Source organism: Orycteropus afer, unplaced genomic scaffold (genome assembly GCF_000298275.1).
Source record: "Orycteropus afer afer isolate SDZICR_OR568_19922 unplaced genomic scaffold, OryAfe1.0 scaffold00011, whole genome shotgun sequence".
NCBI lineage: Eukaryota > Metazoa > Chordata > Mammalia > Tubulidentata > Orycteropodidae > Orycteropus > Orycteropus afer.
In genome coordinates, this window is record NW_006921598.1 from 23,298,323 (window position 1) to 23,315,189 (window position 16,867).

Consider the following 16,867-nt stretch of genomic DNA (forward strand, 5'->3'; position numbering starts at 1 on the left):
ACTGCCTCGGAAACCCAAACCCAAGGAGGGGTCACTATGAGCCGGGTCTGACTCGACGGTACATAACAACAACAAAAACAGTCATAATTTTATTCTGTTTCTTATAACTTGTGCAATTTTTCCTTTCTGATTTTGTATATTCTTTTTATCTGCGTCTTTGTCTTTTTAATCTGTTCCCTGAGTGACCTTTGTATTGCCCTTTGGCAATATGAAAACAAGTTGTCTTTTCTTTCTCTAAACTTTCTTCTCTTTGCCCTCCCCATTCTTTCTTTTTTTGCCTCTTATAAATATGTTTACCTGTAAGAGACTCCCAACATATATCTGCATTTTTATTTTCTTAAGGAAATAAAGTTAATATGCCAAAATGCCAAGTATATAATATAGACATTTATGTTTTCTTTTGTTTAAATTTCTTTTCAAAATTATGGTTGACAACAAAAGAGGAGAAACTTTGAAGAATGATTGCTTCCCTAGGTGAATTTTGTCACTCTTGTAACTGTTTTCTTTTGTAAATAATAAGATGAAATTTGTTTTCAGTTTTAGAGATGGTGAACGATTTCTCCCACTCTGTGTGATATGTCTGACAAGCAATTCTAGTAGTAGTTAGGATGGACTAGCCATCACCCCTTTTAGTTTAAATCACATATTTTTCCAGAGAGATTATTGGATTTGATGTTGAATTTTCATTAAGTAGAGTAGTTTAGCATGTATTTTCTTTTTTAAGGCCTCTAAGAATTTGAAGGGAGCTCTGGTAGCGTAGTGCCTGAAGCATTTGACTGCTAACTAGAAGGCTGGTGGTTCAAACCCATCAGCTACTCCTCGGAAGGAAGATGGGGCAGGGCAATCTACTTTCGTAGTGATACTGCCTTGGAAACACAAGGAGGGGTAGCTATGAGTCGGGTCCGACTCGACGGCACACAGCAAGAACAACAACAACAAGGATTTGAACATTTTCCTAGACATCTTTTGAAACTGAAAAAGTCCGTTATCAGTAGTGGACTGAACAGCAATTTGTTCATCTCCTTGAGGAAGCTATATGGGAAGAAAAAGGTGTCCCCCAAAAGCTTTTTATAAACTATATATTTTTTAAAAAACAAACTATCTTTACTCAGATTATTTTTTACAGTATATTAGGATTTGGTTGTGTAGGGATGGAGTAGGTGATATAGATGCTAATACATAATACCTTGTAGTTTATAAAACATTTTGTCTTACTTGCTTTTCATAGCAATTCTGTAAGATACTTTCATTTTATTGTGAGAAAACTGAAGCATAGAGAGGTAGTAACTAACTCAAGTTATGTCCTTGGTTATTTTGCTTCAAATCTTATGTATTTCACTTTAAATCACATTTATATAACACCTGATGTTTTGCCTTTTCTTTCAATTTTTTTTTAATCTTTATACACTAATATATCTGCTGTGTCCATTTACTGCTTTGGAAATAAACAGCTTCTGAAATATTTCTCAGTATGTAGCATAGTGCCTAAAGCACTTGACTGCTAACCAGAAGGCTGGAGGTTCAAACCCACCAGCCACTCCTCGGAAGGAAGGTTGGGCAATCTACTTCCATAGTGATACTGCCTTGGAAACCCAAGGAGGGGTTGCTATGAGTCCGACTCAATGGCACAGAACAACAACAAATGTAGTCTAAAGACAATGAAACATGCTCTTTGAAGTTTATATCTTGCCAGATAAATATTAATATTTAAATTTGAGAGAAAACACTTGATTCCTTGAGAAAGCCTTAGAAATCTCTTGATGTCAACTGATTAAATTTTTTTTCTGCAATGAAATAATGGTTTTTTTTTAATCTTTTGATTTCTTTTGCAAAGTCAGCTTTTGCTTTTAGTTTTAGAATGCTTCTAGTTCATTCTCATTGTGGTTGAGAGAGAGAAAACTGCAATAAATTTTCCAAAAGCAAATCTTATTTTATTTTCACTCCTTTCCCACAAAACCTTAAGGACCTTCAATCTGTTTTCCGTAGGATTTAGTCCTAAATGCCTTTCATAGCTTAGATAGCACTCTGCCCCTTGTTGGCCTTTTCAAGTCACTTCTATTGACTTTTGTCCCCCTGCATTCTGTGTGCTAGACATATGAGATTGATTTATGTTTGAATGTTTTGCTGTTTCCACTCTCAGGCCATTGCACATGGCTGTTTTTTTACTCAGTCTACAATATATTCCCCCTCCCATCAACACTGATTTTTTTAGGTATTATTTGCTTGAATAATTTCTTTTAGAAGGATCAGCACAAGGCTGATCCCTGTGAGGTGGAGATTAAAGATGCCCTAAATGTCCAACTTATCCAAACTGCTGTACCACTCTCCATCATCTGTAATTTAACTACTCCTCCCCCTTTCAGTACTCTTCCTCCTGTCTTAGGGTTCTGTACTTCGCTATAACGTTTCACAGAATTCACTCACTGCCAAGGAAAGGTTTGGGTGGAGGTGGAGGCTGGGAGGCTGATAAATTCCAAGTCTGTGGGTAGGTCTGGAGGATTCTCTCCACTCTCATGGTTGCAGGGGTTGGCAAACCCAAACTGATGAGTCAGATAACCAGCTGCTATCTCAAGTCCGGGGATAAGATGATGGCGAACCAAATGGAGATCTATAGCAAGAGAGGGAACACTCCCAGAACCTTTCACATATATTCCCTCAAAGAAACAAAAGGTAGTGGCTTGAGTCACACTCTCCAGCAAGGTGGGACTCAAGATACATTATACCCTAAAAAGGCATATAAAGTAGGATTTACAATATATCGCAAAATGGAGGACAGTGGCTAGAAGGGCCATATTACTGCAATGAATTAGTAAATTTTTTCAGAAGAGTTTCTCCTAATTCCCACGTCTCCTTCCCATAATGTGTTTAAAACCTTTTGCTGTATATTTCAAGATTTCTCTACACTTTTTATTTGATAAGGCGTTTGACTGTTAACCAGAAGGCTGGTGGTTCAAACTCATCAGCTACTCCTCACAAGGAAGGTTGGCAATCTACTTCTGTATTGATACCGCCTTGGAAACCCAAGGAGGGGTTACTATGAGTCAGATACGACTCAATGTCAGTGCTTTGCGTTGTTGTCGTAATAATTATTCTAAGTCCTTGTTTCAATTTTTCTTCCTGGCTAGACTGCACTCTCTATGAGGGTAAGTATCATGTCTTATATTTTTTTACTGTTAACATCTGTTATGCTTGGTACATATAAGTGCTCTGTAAATGTTTGATGATTCAAAACTGAACTATGTTAAACTGTTAAATGGGAGCTTTGGTGGCGTAGTGCCTAAGGCATTACGCTAACCAGAAGGTTGGCGGTTGAAGCCCACCAGCCACTCCTCGGAAGGAAGATTGGGGGATCTACTTCTGTAGTGATACCGCCTTGGAAACCCAAGGAGGGGTCACTATTGAGTTGGAGACAAATCGACAGCACATAACTACAACAACAACGAACTTAAGGAAAAAAAAATCTGTGTAACTTTAAAATCATTTGTTTTTGGGAAAAAGGAATTTCTGGAAAATAAATAAAGGGAAAAGGAATTTCTATTAACGTAAGTAGTAAAAAACATTTAAGGGAAATATAAAAGTGAAAATACTTAAAACTAGCATTTAATTAGTTTCTAGGGAAGAAAGAGTAAACTATTCTTAATAATTGTAACATCCCTCCCCCCTTTTTTTTTAAGTGCTTATTATGTGCTTACTTAGTTCATGAAATTTTTGGCTTGACTCTTGGAATTGTCATCTCTTCACTTTCAGTATTTTATTTCAGTTAGTATTAAGTTTTCTTTTCCAGACATTATTCATCTTTGTGATTTCTGCTGAATCCTAAAAATACATCTTTTAAAAAGGAGATCAGGCTAAACACCAAAATTGAACATGTAGAGATTCGGAGCATAGCTATGGTGTATACTAATTACTTTAGTTACTGTAGTAAAATAAGGAGAGAAGCTCTCATGGGCATTTGTTTTCTTTACTACTTTTCTATTCTGCATTGTCTTCACCCTTTTTGTGAATAAAAAGCTGATTACAGGATAATCCTTCTAATGTTGCAAACCCTTCCTACTTTAACTAAACTTGGGACTATTCTCATTATAGTTAAAAATATTATTTGTTGTGTTCCTATGTGATCGGTATAGGATGATATAGAGACCAAAAGCAGAAAACCAGACCCACTGCCATGGAGTCTATTATGATTCATAGAGACCCCCCCCCCCCTTGGTTTTCCAAGGTGATAAATCTTTACGAAGTAGATTGCCTCATCTTCCTTCTCTGGAGTGCCTAGTGGGTTTAAACTACCAACCTTCTGGTTAGCAGTTAAATAAATACTTTAGTCACTATGCCACCAGATCTCCTTGATATAGAGACCAGATGGTACTATAGAAATAAATCAGTCTACTTTGAATTATTTCCCAGATTATCTCTGTCCCTCAAATTATAAGTATTTGATTGTCAAATTATGAATATCTTTATTAGTAACCTCAGAGGAATTACTATGACAAAAAGCTTTGCATTGTGGCTGTATAGTGAATTAAATGTCAAAAATTCCTCCTTAATACAGTTCGTCACAAAGTTGAACCTAAAATATCTTTGATGTGTTTCTCTTTTAAAAACTCAAAAACTCAGTGGGAAGGATTTTACTAACCAAATTGACCCATTTTAGTGTTTTATGGCTTTCAAATGAAACTAGCTATGAATTCTTCTTTTAGAACATTTTTTCAATTCATTGTCTCATAGGCAATGGTCATTCTTTGTACCATCCTATATGTTCATGTACTCTAGTAAACTTCAACTTTAATATTTCTTTTTTTTTAATGATTAAATAATTAAAATTTCTTAATCTTTGCCCCTTGGTCTGTTTTTTTCAGTCTTTGAATTTAATTTCTTTAGACATTTTAGTTTTTTCATATTGCTTTTTGAGTTTTGTGAGATAAATTGTGCTATATTTTAATTTAAAAAACTATTTTTACAAGAAAAATATGGGAAAAAAATCCAATTAAAATGACTATGCACTCAGTGGAAGACATAGTACAGCTCAAAAACCAATCAGTTTAATCACTTAATTGCTGTTAATACTTTGGCATGTTTCCTTTCAGTCTGTTTTTCTAATATCTGTGACCATAGTCCACAAATAGTATGCCAAAAGCATCATTTGGCATCAGTCAAACCTAGGTTTTATCTCTGGGGAAGTTACTTAACTAGTCCATCCTTCAGTTTCCTTATTGGCAGAAATGGGGTATTGGTAGTAACCACTTTAAAGGATGGGAGGAGATTTTAAAAAAAGAACAAAACTAAACCCACTGCCTTTGAGTCAATTATGACTCATAGTGACCACCTTTTGGGTTTCTGAGGTGGTAAATCCTTATGGGAGTAGATTTTGCGCAGTCTTCCTTCCACAGAGTGGCTGGTGGGTTTGAACTGCCAGCCTTCTAGTTAGCAGTCAAATGCCTTAGGCACTGAGCCATCAGAGCCCCATGGGGATTAAATGAAAAAAATATATATATAGTGCTTAGAACAGTGCCTGGCACACAGTAAAGCAAAACCTACTTTTGGGTTGTTGTAACTCAATAGTGAACCTATAGGACAGAGTAGAACTGTACCATGTTGTTGTTGTTGTTATGTGCCGTCGAGTCGGACCCGACCCAGCGACCCCTCCTTGGGTTTCCGAGGCAGTATCACTACGAGAGTAGATTGCCCTGTCTTCTGAGGAGTGGCTGGTGGGTTTGAACCGCCAGCCTTCTGGTTAGCAGTCAAGTGCCTTAGGCACTTTCTCTCACAGAGCACTGGTGGGTTTGAACTGCCAACCCTCTTGTTAACCACTGTGCCACTGGGGCACTTGTGTGTGTGTGTGTAAACTCAGCATATATAAGCTTTTAATTTTCTAAACCTGGTACACATAGCCGTACTCTCTTGCCTCTCTCCTTATTGTGTATTATATTTTAACATTTACTTACATTATTAATTGCAGCAGATGGTAAGGTCAGATTCTTTATGTCCTTCTAGTTAGAACCTCCCTCTCTCTAGCTTTAAGCCCTGGTGACATTTCTCTTCATTTACAGCCATTTTCTCTAGGTATTTGACTGCTGGCTTTAGCACAGCTTCTCTTTGTGGGAATTAGGATTAACCATCTTTTGTGACACCATGGTCATTTCTCCTTTCATTAGAACTCTTGTAGTTTTTTAAAACAAACAAAACTTCATGTAAAATATGCCTTGTTTTTAGGTACTTTATACTACACGATACATTTATCTGATAGAAATTCTGACATCACCATCACCATATACAGACAACTGTTGGGACTTGGAATGAATTGTGTAGGTCATTTCTATAGCAGTTGAGCTTTGAGTGTCTGTGGATTTAATGTTTCGTTGGGAAAACTCATTATTGCCTATGTTTGGGGATAGCATCGGTTCAGAATTAGTTTTCATGTGCTCTTACGTTTTTGTCACTATTTTTGTAGTTTCTCAATCTTAGTTTTATATGTCTCCAAACTATTATTTAACAGTTAAGAGTTATTAATCTTACATGAAAAAAACCTTCATTAATCTATGTTGTGAGATTAAAATAAAACGTTGGTACAGATTATCTAGAATTTACTCCCTTTTCTACTATAATTTGGGAATTGTTTATATGATTAATTTTTAAAGTCATAATTACTTTTGCATTTTATTTTCAGAAACCTTAGGAGCTTTCCTTTCAAATGTTCTCTAACTAGTATCACACTTAAAATTAGTAGAAATAACGTTCTGGTAAAACGCTTGGATGTTGTTTCTTACTTGAGTACTTGTTTTTCTGTGTCAGAAAAGAGCCCAAGTTGTTCTGTCCTGTCTTTGCTTTCTGTTATGGATTGAATTGTGTCCTCAAAAATGTTTGTTGTAAACCCTAACCTCTGTGCCTGTGGTTATAATCACATTTGGGAATGGATTGTCTTTGGTATGTTAAAGAGGCAGGATTAGTGTAGAATGTGTCTTGAGTTGATCTCTTTTGAGATATAAAAAGGATTAAATGCTAGCAAGCAGAGATGGGATAAGATAGCTGCCAAGACACTTGGAGATCTCCAAGGAACCAGGAAGCAGAAGCTGAAGAGACATGGACCTTTCTCCAGAGCCCACAGAGAAAGCCTTCCCTTCCAGCTGGTGCTCTGAATGCCTATTTCTAGCCTCAAAAATTGTGAAAATCGATTTGATGGCAATGGGTTTAAACTGTGAAAAAATAAATTTCTGTTTGTTAAAGCCACCTACTTGTGGCTTATTTCTGTTGTAGCGGTACTAGATAACTAAGACACCTCCTCACTTAATTCGGCTGTCACAAAAACTCACGCTCCAGATTTTAGAATCCGCAGCCCCATGCTTCTCTTTGCATTCATTAATTAGGCTGCCAGCAAGGCTCTGCTTTCATGAGTTGGCAAGACTCTGTGAGTGCTAGTTCTGGGGCCTTCTAGTTCTGATTGTTGAAAGGTTGCAGCTTTCCAGCACATAGTAAATATTTTATTCTATGTTAAATTGTTCTAGTAGTACAACCACAGCAACAGAAACTGACCTTTGGATTTTTGTTGATTCATAGTAACTTTAGTTTTTCTTAAATGATCTTTTTTATGTGGTCATTTTTGATCTTGGATAATGTATTGCAGTTTTAGCACATGTCCTTGCCTATTTTGCAAACTACTTTGTAAAAGAAGGGAACAAGTATAAACATTTTGGAGAAAGGTGATGGTATTTCTTTAGTTCTTTATTATTTGCAGAGATTTTATCAGGCATTTTTCTAATGTTTCTTTTAAAAATGTAGTTACTTACTAAGATTATTGCAGATTTTCTTTTATGGCAGCTACCCAGTGATTTTCTCATGAACTTGGTTTAGTGGTATAGTGAGAGAAACAGGTAACTTTTGTTGTATGCTTATCTTTCTTTTTCTAAGATCATCTGCATTAAAAACTTGAGCCCCGGCTATAGGAAGAACATAGTATCTTCCTGGATCAAAAGAAAGATGTCAGTTATTTTTCCTGGATCAAAAGAAAGATGTCAGTTATTTATAAGTGAATGAAATTTGACTCGTATTTTCAACAAATTGATTTTTTTAAAAACCTTTCAGTGATTCTCAAATTAGATGGAATAATAAAGCAATCAAGGAAAAGACTTATTTTAAAACAGATTCATAATGAGGATATGTATATTAAACCCACTCACTGCCATTGAGTTGATTCCCACTCATAGTAACCCCCATTGGGTTTCCAAGGCATTAAATCTTTATGGAAGTAGGTTGCCCCCCATCTTTTTTCCATGGAGCAGCTGGTGGATTTGAACTGCCAAGCTTATGGTTAACAGCCACATGCCTTAGGCACTGTACCACCAGATCTCCTTTTACATATACTAAAACATCAGATTATAAAAATTAAGATTTTTGGTGGTTGTTAGGTGCTGTGGAGCTGTTGAACTCATAGTGACCCCCTGTGATAAGAGAACTGCCTGGTAGGGTTTCCTTAGCTGTAATTTAATCACAATTTGAAAAGGAAAGCATCCGTAAATGAAAAGTTGGGGGAAATTATTGGTTATTTGTGGGAGAAAACAAACATCGTTAGAGACTCATTTTATTAAAAGTCCAGACACATTAAAAGTTTAATGAGAAATTTAAACTACAAAAAAGTAAAAAAAAAATCTAAGTGGATATTTATTATCCTGCTGGCTAAGTAGAAGCATTCTTCATATTAAAGCAGTAAAAGAAATCAGAAAGGAAAGCAAAAATATTGATACAATTGATTAGTTAAAATTTGTAAAATTGTAGCATACCAGTGCATAATGAGAAAGCCAGGTATATTGTGGAAGATATTTCTAGTTAAAATACTGCAGAAATTGAAGCTTTGAGAAAAATTACTTGTTTAAAGTCTCCACCAATGTCAAACTTAGAGGGTTTTTCAGTCTTTGGGTGGTACAAACCATTAAAGTGCTCAGGTGCTGACCAAAAATTTGGAGGTTTGAATCCACTCGCAGGTGCTGCCTCTGGTGATCTACTTTCATTGAAAATTAGCCACACAATGTGGTTGCTATGAGTCAAAATCAACTCCATGAGAATTAACCCCCACCCCATTAAGGAATACAATATATCTGTTAAAATGGTGTTTACGAGGAAAACCTTTGCAAAATCCTTTATTGCTCTAGGTGATATAATTATGGGTTTTAATTTTCTAAATTGAGTATGCATTAGTATTGGGATTAACAAATCAATTCTTAAAAAATAATTAGATGTGATTTGAGAAAAAGTGACTTATGCTAGAATTTGATTTATCATCTTAGGACCTAGGGATATAAAACATAAGAACCCACAGGCTAGATGCTACATAATTATATCTAATTTTAAGAAATCACAGACCTTTTGTTTACATTAGTTCTGTAGACTTGTGCACATAGACTGTGTTTCAAAGACTATTGTGAATGTTTCACTACAAATGACACTTTTCACTGTTTGGTTCCTTTGCTTCCTTCAGACTTTAAAGTGGCTGATAGTTCAAAGCAGTGATGAACAGTGATTTCTAGAAATTTTTTTTTCATTTATTGGTCTGTTTTCAAAAAACTGAATAAATGTATTTATTCCCTTCTTCCCTGAAAATTAAAGTAAATGAAGAATCTATTTAGAGATAAATTGGGTGTATACGGTGTATACGTTGTCAGATAAAGAAGTCTTCCATTTTTGTTTCATTTCTAAACCTGTTTTTTTCCCCTAATGTATAATTTATCCAACAAATATATATTGAAATCTACTAACTACCAGCCACTGTTGTCAGTTCTAATCAAAGAACAAAAATAATTATGCCCTCATGGAGCTAACTTACTATGTTTTAGTTAGGGGAGGCAGAAAATAAGCAATAAATATAATAATAATAATAATATAAAAATAACATAATAAAATAAGCAATGAACATAGTAAGTATTAATAAGTGATAAATGATGGAAAAAGGAAAAAATAGGAAGCTATTTAAGAAAGATGAGGAGTTAAGACTAGAGAAAGGGAATAGGTTGCAATTGTCAGTGGGCTGATCAGGTTAGACCTCATTGAGAAAGGTGACAGACACATGCAAAAAGACTGGAAAAGAGAGAAGGAATTAGCCTTATGAAGGAAAAGAATTCTAGGCAGAGGGATGAGGCAGTGCAAATAATTTAGGAGCATGTTCAATGTGTTCGAACAATGGAGAACAGAGTAGTTGGAGCAAAAGTAGGAAGTGAGAAGACAAGATCATTCAAGGTCTCGGTAGGCTAATAATGTAAGGAATTTAACATTTATTCTGATTGAAATTACCCTTACAAAGTATTGAACAGTGATGTTAAAGGGTGACAAATTAGGACACTTTTGCAGTTCACTAAAGTCTTTATGGGAGCTCTGGTAGCATAGTGGCTAAAGCACTTGACTGCTAACCAGAAGGCTGTCGGTTCAAACCCACCAGCCACTCCTCGGAAGGAAGGTTGGGCAATCCTACTTCCGTAATAATACTGCCTCGGAAACCCAAAGAGGGGTCGCTATGAGTCGGGGCTGACTCGACGGCACATAACAACAACAACAACAGAGTCTTTATAGAGGATGTGACATTTGAGTTGACCACTGAGGATAAGAAAATTTGCCAAGTAACAAAGAGATTTATTTTAGCCAGCATAATTAAGAATATTTTTCCATTACCGTATTTATGTAAATAAATGTACTTTTAAACCAGAGTCATGTGTATAGAAAATGAATTTGCTCTGTAAACTTTCACCCAAATCACAGTAAAAATAATTTAAAAAAAGTATAATTAAAAAAACTCCAAAGTCGGATATGCTATTTGATTTAAAGTTAAACAATCATAATATCATAAAGAGAACTTATACTTATAAACTATGCTCATTTTAAAAACTGATGTTCTGATTTAGTAAAATTAAAGATGTTACCATGATCCTAGAGAGATTTCCCTTTTACTCAAAAATCTGGTTAGTCTGTTACCAGTTTCTTTAGAAAGTGAATAATTGCCATTTGCTTTTCTGCCATAAAACTAATTTTCAACTATCTTATGTATCTTATTATCTAAGATTCATTTGTGTATTTTTATTTAAATAGTTTACACTCAGTTGTAGGAAATACGAATAAGAATTTTTGTTCTTAAACTAATTAAAATCTAGTAGAGAAGGTAGATATTACGCAAATGGTATAGTAAAAAAAATACGAGTTATTGAATGAGAGCCCTAGAATTTACTTCTTTATACCTTTCTAATACTGAAAATGCCATGCACGGCTAGAAGAATGAACACATCTGTCCTGGAACAGAAGTGCAGCCAGAATGCTCCTTGGAAGAAAGAATGGCCAGACTTTGTGTCACCTACTTTGATCATGTTGTCAGAAGGGACCATTCCCTGCAGAAAGATAGCATAGCGTATCTATAGGTAGAGTAGAGGGGTAGAGTAGAGGGTCATCAAAGAAGGGGAAGAACCTCACCAGAATAAATTGACATAGTGGCTACAATGATGATGGGCATAGCAAGGATCGTGAGGATGGGGCAGAACAGGACAGTGTTTTCGTTATGTTTTACCTAGGGTTTTTATGAGTTGGAGCTGACTTGAGGGTACCTAACAACAACAGCATACCTTTATAAAAAGTTTTTGAGTGTTCCATCTGGGGGAAGGCTTCCACATATGTGGCCTACTCACTTTGAACTTCAACTACTGAACTATTCTTTTTCTTCTCTAATGCCCTGTAGTTAAGGAGCTCTGGTAGCATAGTGGCTAAAGCACTTGACTGCTAACCAGAAGGCTGGCGGTTCAAACCCACCAGCCACTCCTCGGAAGGAAGGTTGGGCAATCCTACTTCCGTAGTGATACTGCCTCGGAAACCCAAGGAGGGGTCGCTATGAGTCGGGGCCGACTCGACGGCACATAACAACAACAACAACAACAACAATGCCCTGTAGTTGCTAAGTTTGAACCACCAACTCAATACCTGGCATTCTTCCTATTATTTTCTGTGTATATCATATCTTTTCCACCATTCATCTGTCATTTTGCTGTACTGTGGTGGCTTGCATGTTGTTATCAGGCTGGAGGCTGTGCCACTGATATTTCAAATACCAGCATGGTCACCCATGGTGGGCAGGTTTCAGCAGAGCTTCGAGACTAATACAGACTCAGAAGGAGGAAGAGACCATCTCCTTCTCCAAGAATTGGCCAGGGAAGACCTTATGAATAGCAGTGAAACACTGATACCTTACTGGAAAACATATGAATGCTCCTGAAATGTTGTCCCATACAGTGCTGGAAGATGAGCTCCTCAGGTTAGAAGGCACTCAAAATATGATTGGGAAGGTGCCTCCTCAAAGTAGAGTCAACCTAAATGACATGGATGGAGTAAAGCTTTTGGGACCTCCATTTGCTGATGTGGCACACCTCAAAATGGGAAGAAACTGCTGCAAATACCCATTAGTAATAGGAATGAACTATGAATCCAGGAAAATTAAAAGTTGTCAAAATGAAGTAGAACACATAAAGATCAATACCCTAGGCATTAGTAAGCTGATATGGACTGGTTTTCGGCATTTTGAATCAGACAACCAGATGCACTACTGTGCTGGGAATGACAAATTGAAGGGGAATGACGTACCGTTCATCATCACAAAGAATGTTTCAGGACCTATCCTGAAGTACACTGCTTTCGGTGATAGAATAATATCCATATGCCTACAAGGAAGACTACTTAATACTACTAGTATTCAGATTTACACACCAATCGCTAAAGCCAAAGATGAAGAAATTGAAGATTTTTACCCACTGGTGCAGTCTGAAATTGACCAAACATGCAGTCAAGATGTGTTGATTCTTAGTGTTGACTGTAATGCAAAAGTTGGAAACAAAGATGAATCACCAGTACTTAGAAAATACAGCCTTGGGGATAGAAATGACGCTGGAGATCTCATGATAGAATTTTGCAAGACTAATGTTTTATTCATTGCAAATACCTTTTTTTTTTTTTTTTGACAACATAAATGGCAGCTGTACTCGTGGACTTCACCGGATGGAATACACAGAAATCAGATTGATTACATCTATGGAAAGAAACAGTGGAGAATCTCTGTATCTTTAGCTCAAAACAAGGCCAGGAGCTGACTCTGGAACAGATGATCAACTGCTCATATGCAAGTTCAAGTTGAAGCTGAAGACAATTAAAACAAATCCATGAGAGCCAACATATTACCTGGATTTCATCCCACCTGAATTAGAGACCATCTAAAGAATAGATTTGATGGATTCAACACCAGTTACTGAAAACAAGATGATTGTGGGATGATATCAAGAATATCATCATTGAAGAAAGCAAAACGTCATTAAAAAGGAAAGGAAGAAAAGACCAAAATGGGTGTCAGAAGAGACTGAAACTTGCTCTTGAAGGGAGAAAGCAAATGGAATAATTTACAAGATAAAAGAGCTGAACAGAAGATTTCAAAGAATAGCTTGAGAAGGCAGTCAGTTATTTTAATGAAATGTGCAGAGACCTGGAGTTAGAAAACCAAAAGGGAAGAAAATGCTTAGTATTTCTCAGTCTGAAAGAACTGAAGAAAAAATTCAAGCCTCAAGTTGAAATACTGAAATATTCTATAGGCATAGTATTGAATGATGCAGGGAACATCAAAAGAAGATGGAAGGAGGAAGACAGAGTCATTGTACCAAAAAGAATTGGTTGATGTTCATCCATTTCAGGAGGTTATATATGATCAAGAACTGATGGCATTAAAGGAAGAAGTTGAAGCTGCACTGAAGGAAATTGACGGAATACCCATTGAAATGTTTCAGCAAACAGATGCCCTGCTAAAGGCACTCATTTGTTTATGCCAAGAGATTTGGAAGACAGCTGCCTGGCCAACTGACTGGAAGAGATCCATATTTGTACCCATTCCAAAGAAAGGTGATCCCACACAATGCAGAAATTATTGAACAATATCATTAATACCACATGCAGGTAAAATCTTACTGGAGATAATTAAAAAATAGTTGCAGCAGTACACTGACAGAGAGCTTCCAGAAATGCAAGCTGGATTCATAAGAGAATGTGGAACAAGTGATATTGCTGATGTCAGATGGATCTTAGCTGAAAGCAAAGAATACCGGGAAAATGTTTACTTGTGTTTTCATTGACTGTGCAAAAACATCTGATTGTTTTTGCATAGTCAATAAAAACAAATTATGGTTAGCATTTAGAAAAATGGGAATTTCAGAATATTTAATTGTGCTCATAAGGTACCTGTACATAGACCAGGAGGCTGCTGTTCATATGGAACAAGGGGATACTTCATCATTTTAAGTCAGGAAGGGAGTGCGTAAGGGTTGTATCCTTTCACCATACTTATTCGATCTGTATGCTGAGCAAATAATCAGAGAAACTGGACTATATGGAGAAGAACATGGCATCAGGATTGAAGGAAGACTCGTTAACGACCTGCGATACGCAGACGACACAACCTTGCTGGCTGAGAGTGAAGATGACTTGGAACACTTAATGATGAAGATTAAAGACTACAGTCTGCAGTCTGAATTACACCTCAACATAAATAGAACAAAAATCCTCACAACTAGCCCAAGAAGCAGCATCAAGATAAATGGAGAAAAGATTGAAGTTGCCAAAGGCTTCATATTACTTAGTTCCATAGTCAACACCAGTGGAAGCATGAGTCAAGAAATCAGATGACATGCTGCACTGGGCAGATCTGCTGCAAAAGACCTCTTTAAAATGTTGAAAAGCAAAGATGTCTCTTTGAAGCGCCTAACCCAAGCCATGGTGTTTTCAGTCACCTCATATGCATGTGAGAGCTGGACAGAGAGTAAGGAAAACCAAGAAGGAGTTGATGATTTTCAGTAATTCATGACAACTACTGAAAGTACCATGGACTGCCAGAAGAATGAACAAATCTTTCCTGGGAAAAGTATAGGCAGAATGCTCCTTGGAAGTGAGAATGGCCAGACTTTGTCTCACCTACTTTGGTCATGTTGTCAGAAGGGATCATTCCCTGAAGAAGGATATCATGCTTGGTTAAAGGGAGCATCGGGAGGGTCAGTGAAAAAGGGGAAGGCCCTCAAAAAGATGGATTGACACAGTGGACTTAGGTATAGCAAGGATTATGAGACTTGCCCAGGACCCGGCATTGTTTCATTCTGTTGTACACAAAGTTACTATAAATCAGACCCAACTCAGCAGCACCGAACAACATGTCACATTTCTTAGTGCTTTATTAAACAAGTCCGTAAATTGGTTGACAGCAAGAGCTATGCATATCTCCCTTAGATAGTATAGTAGATAAGATAGTATGGTAGCTGAGCATTATAAATGGTAATGTGGAATAGAGTTTTAACTGTAAACATATTAAGAAGTCTTGGTGGTGCAGTGGATAAAGTGCTCAGCTGCCAAACAAAAGTTCAGTAGTTCGAACCTACCAGCTACTCTGCAGGAGAAAGATGTGGCAGTCTGCTTTCATAAATATTTGTAGCATTGGAAAACTACAGTTCTATTCTATTCTGTCCTGTTATTTTGCTGTAAGTTGGAATTCACAACAGTGTCTTTGGTTTGAGTTTGGATAGTGCAATGGTTAAGTATTTAGCTGCTAACCTAACGGTTGAGTGATTGAACTCACCTCTTTGAAATAGAGGCTTGGCCATTTGCTCTCATGAAGATTACAGCCTAGAAACCCTCTAGGGTCACATGCAGTTGCTATGAGTCAAAATATACTCCATGGCACCTAATGACAAAAGAAAACGTTTCACTTAATGGTATAGTTATTTTCTTTTTTTTTTTCATGGCTAAAAGGTCATTTACTGTTTTGTGTGTGTGTGTGTGTGTGTGTGTGTGTGTGAGATTTGGGTGAAAGCTTACAGAGCAAATTCATTTTGCATACAGCACTTCACATACACTTTGTCTCATGACATTGACTGCAATTTCCCACAGTGTAACACCTCTCTTCCCATTTTCTCTCCATAGTTACCTCTTCCCTGTGTCCTTCCCCTCCCATGCATTCCTGCTACCCAAGCTGTCTCCCTATGCGTACACAACCCTTCTGTTCTCCCATGATTGATAGCGCCAAGAAGTGGATCTACCTAATGTAAATGTTCAGCTCATATGCCTATCTTTTGCTTGGCTGGAAGCCACAGGAGTAAGTTCAATTCCAGACCTGAAGGGCATCAAGGGGCCATAGTCTCAGGGGTTTCACCAGGCTCTGTCAGACCAGCAAACCTGATCCCTTTTTTTTCCCAATCATATTGAGTTTTGTTCCACATTGTTTTCCAACTCTATCCAGGATCTCCTACATAGATCCCCCTTTGAGTAATTGACAGTGGTAGCCAGGCACAATCAAGTTCTTCTGGTCTCACAGTCATATAGGTTGAGGATCTATCTCATGGTGTACCAGTCCTTTGGACTGTTCCCATGTGGTCTTTGGTTTTCTTCATTCTTCTTTGCTCTGGATGAGGAGAGACCCATCATTGCATCTAGATGGCCACTTGCAAGCTTTTAAGATCCCAGTCGCTACTTGCCAAAGTAGAATGTGGAGCAGTGTTTTTGTGTAGTATGTTATGCCAGTTGAGCTTGATGTCCTCTGCAGCCATGGTTCTGAGCCCACAGGTTCAACCGCTTGTTCCTTCCGGGTAGCTGGCTGTGGCCAACAGTGACTACAGCCTTTTTTGCCAACCCTATACATGGTCATGGGCACACTTCCCCCTGTATGTTGTTGTTGTTTGCTGTCGAGTCGGCCCCGACTCATAGCGACCCCTCCTTGGGTTTCCGAGGCAGTATCACTACGGAAGTAGAATTGCCCAACCTTCCTTCTGAGGAGTGGCTGGTGGGTTTGAACCGCCAGCCTTCTGGTGAGCAGTCAAGTGCCTTAGGCACT

General features: G+C 37.4%; 1 protein-coding gene across 1 annotated transcript in view; it reads left to right on the forward strand.

The window, feature by feature from the left end:
• LOC103206189 (pleckstrin homology domain interacting protein) overlaps positions 1-16,867 on the forward strand; it is a 203,020-nt gene that overhangs the window by 57,992 nt on the left and 128,161 nt on the right. The gene's annotated exons all lie outside the window — the stretch shown is intronic.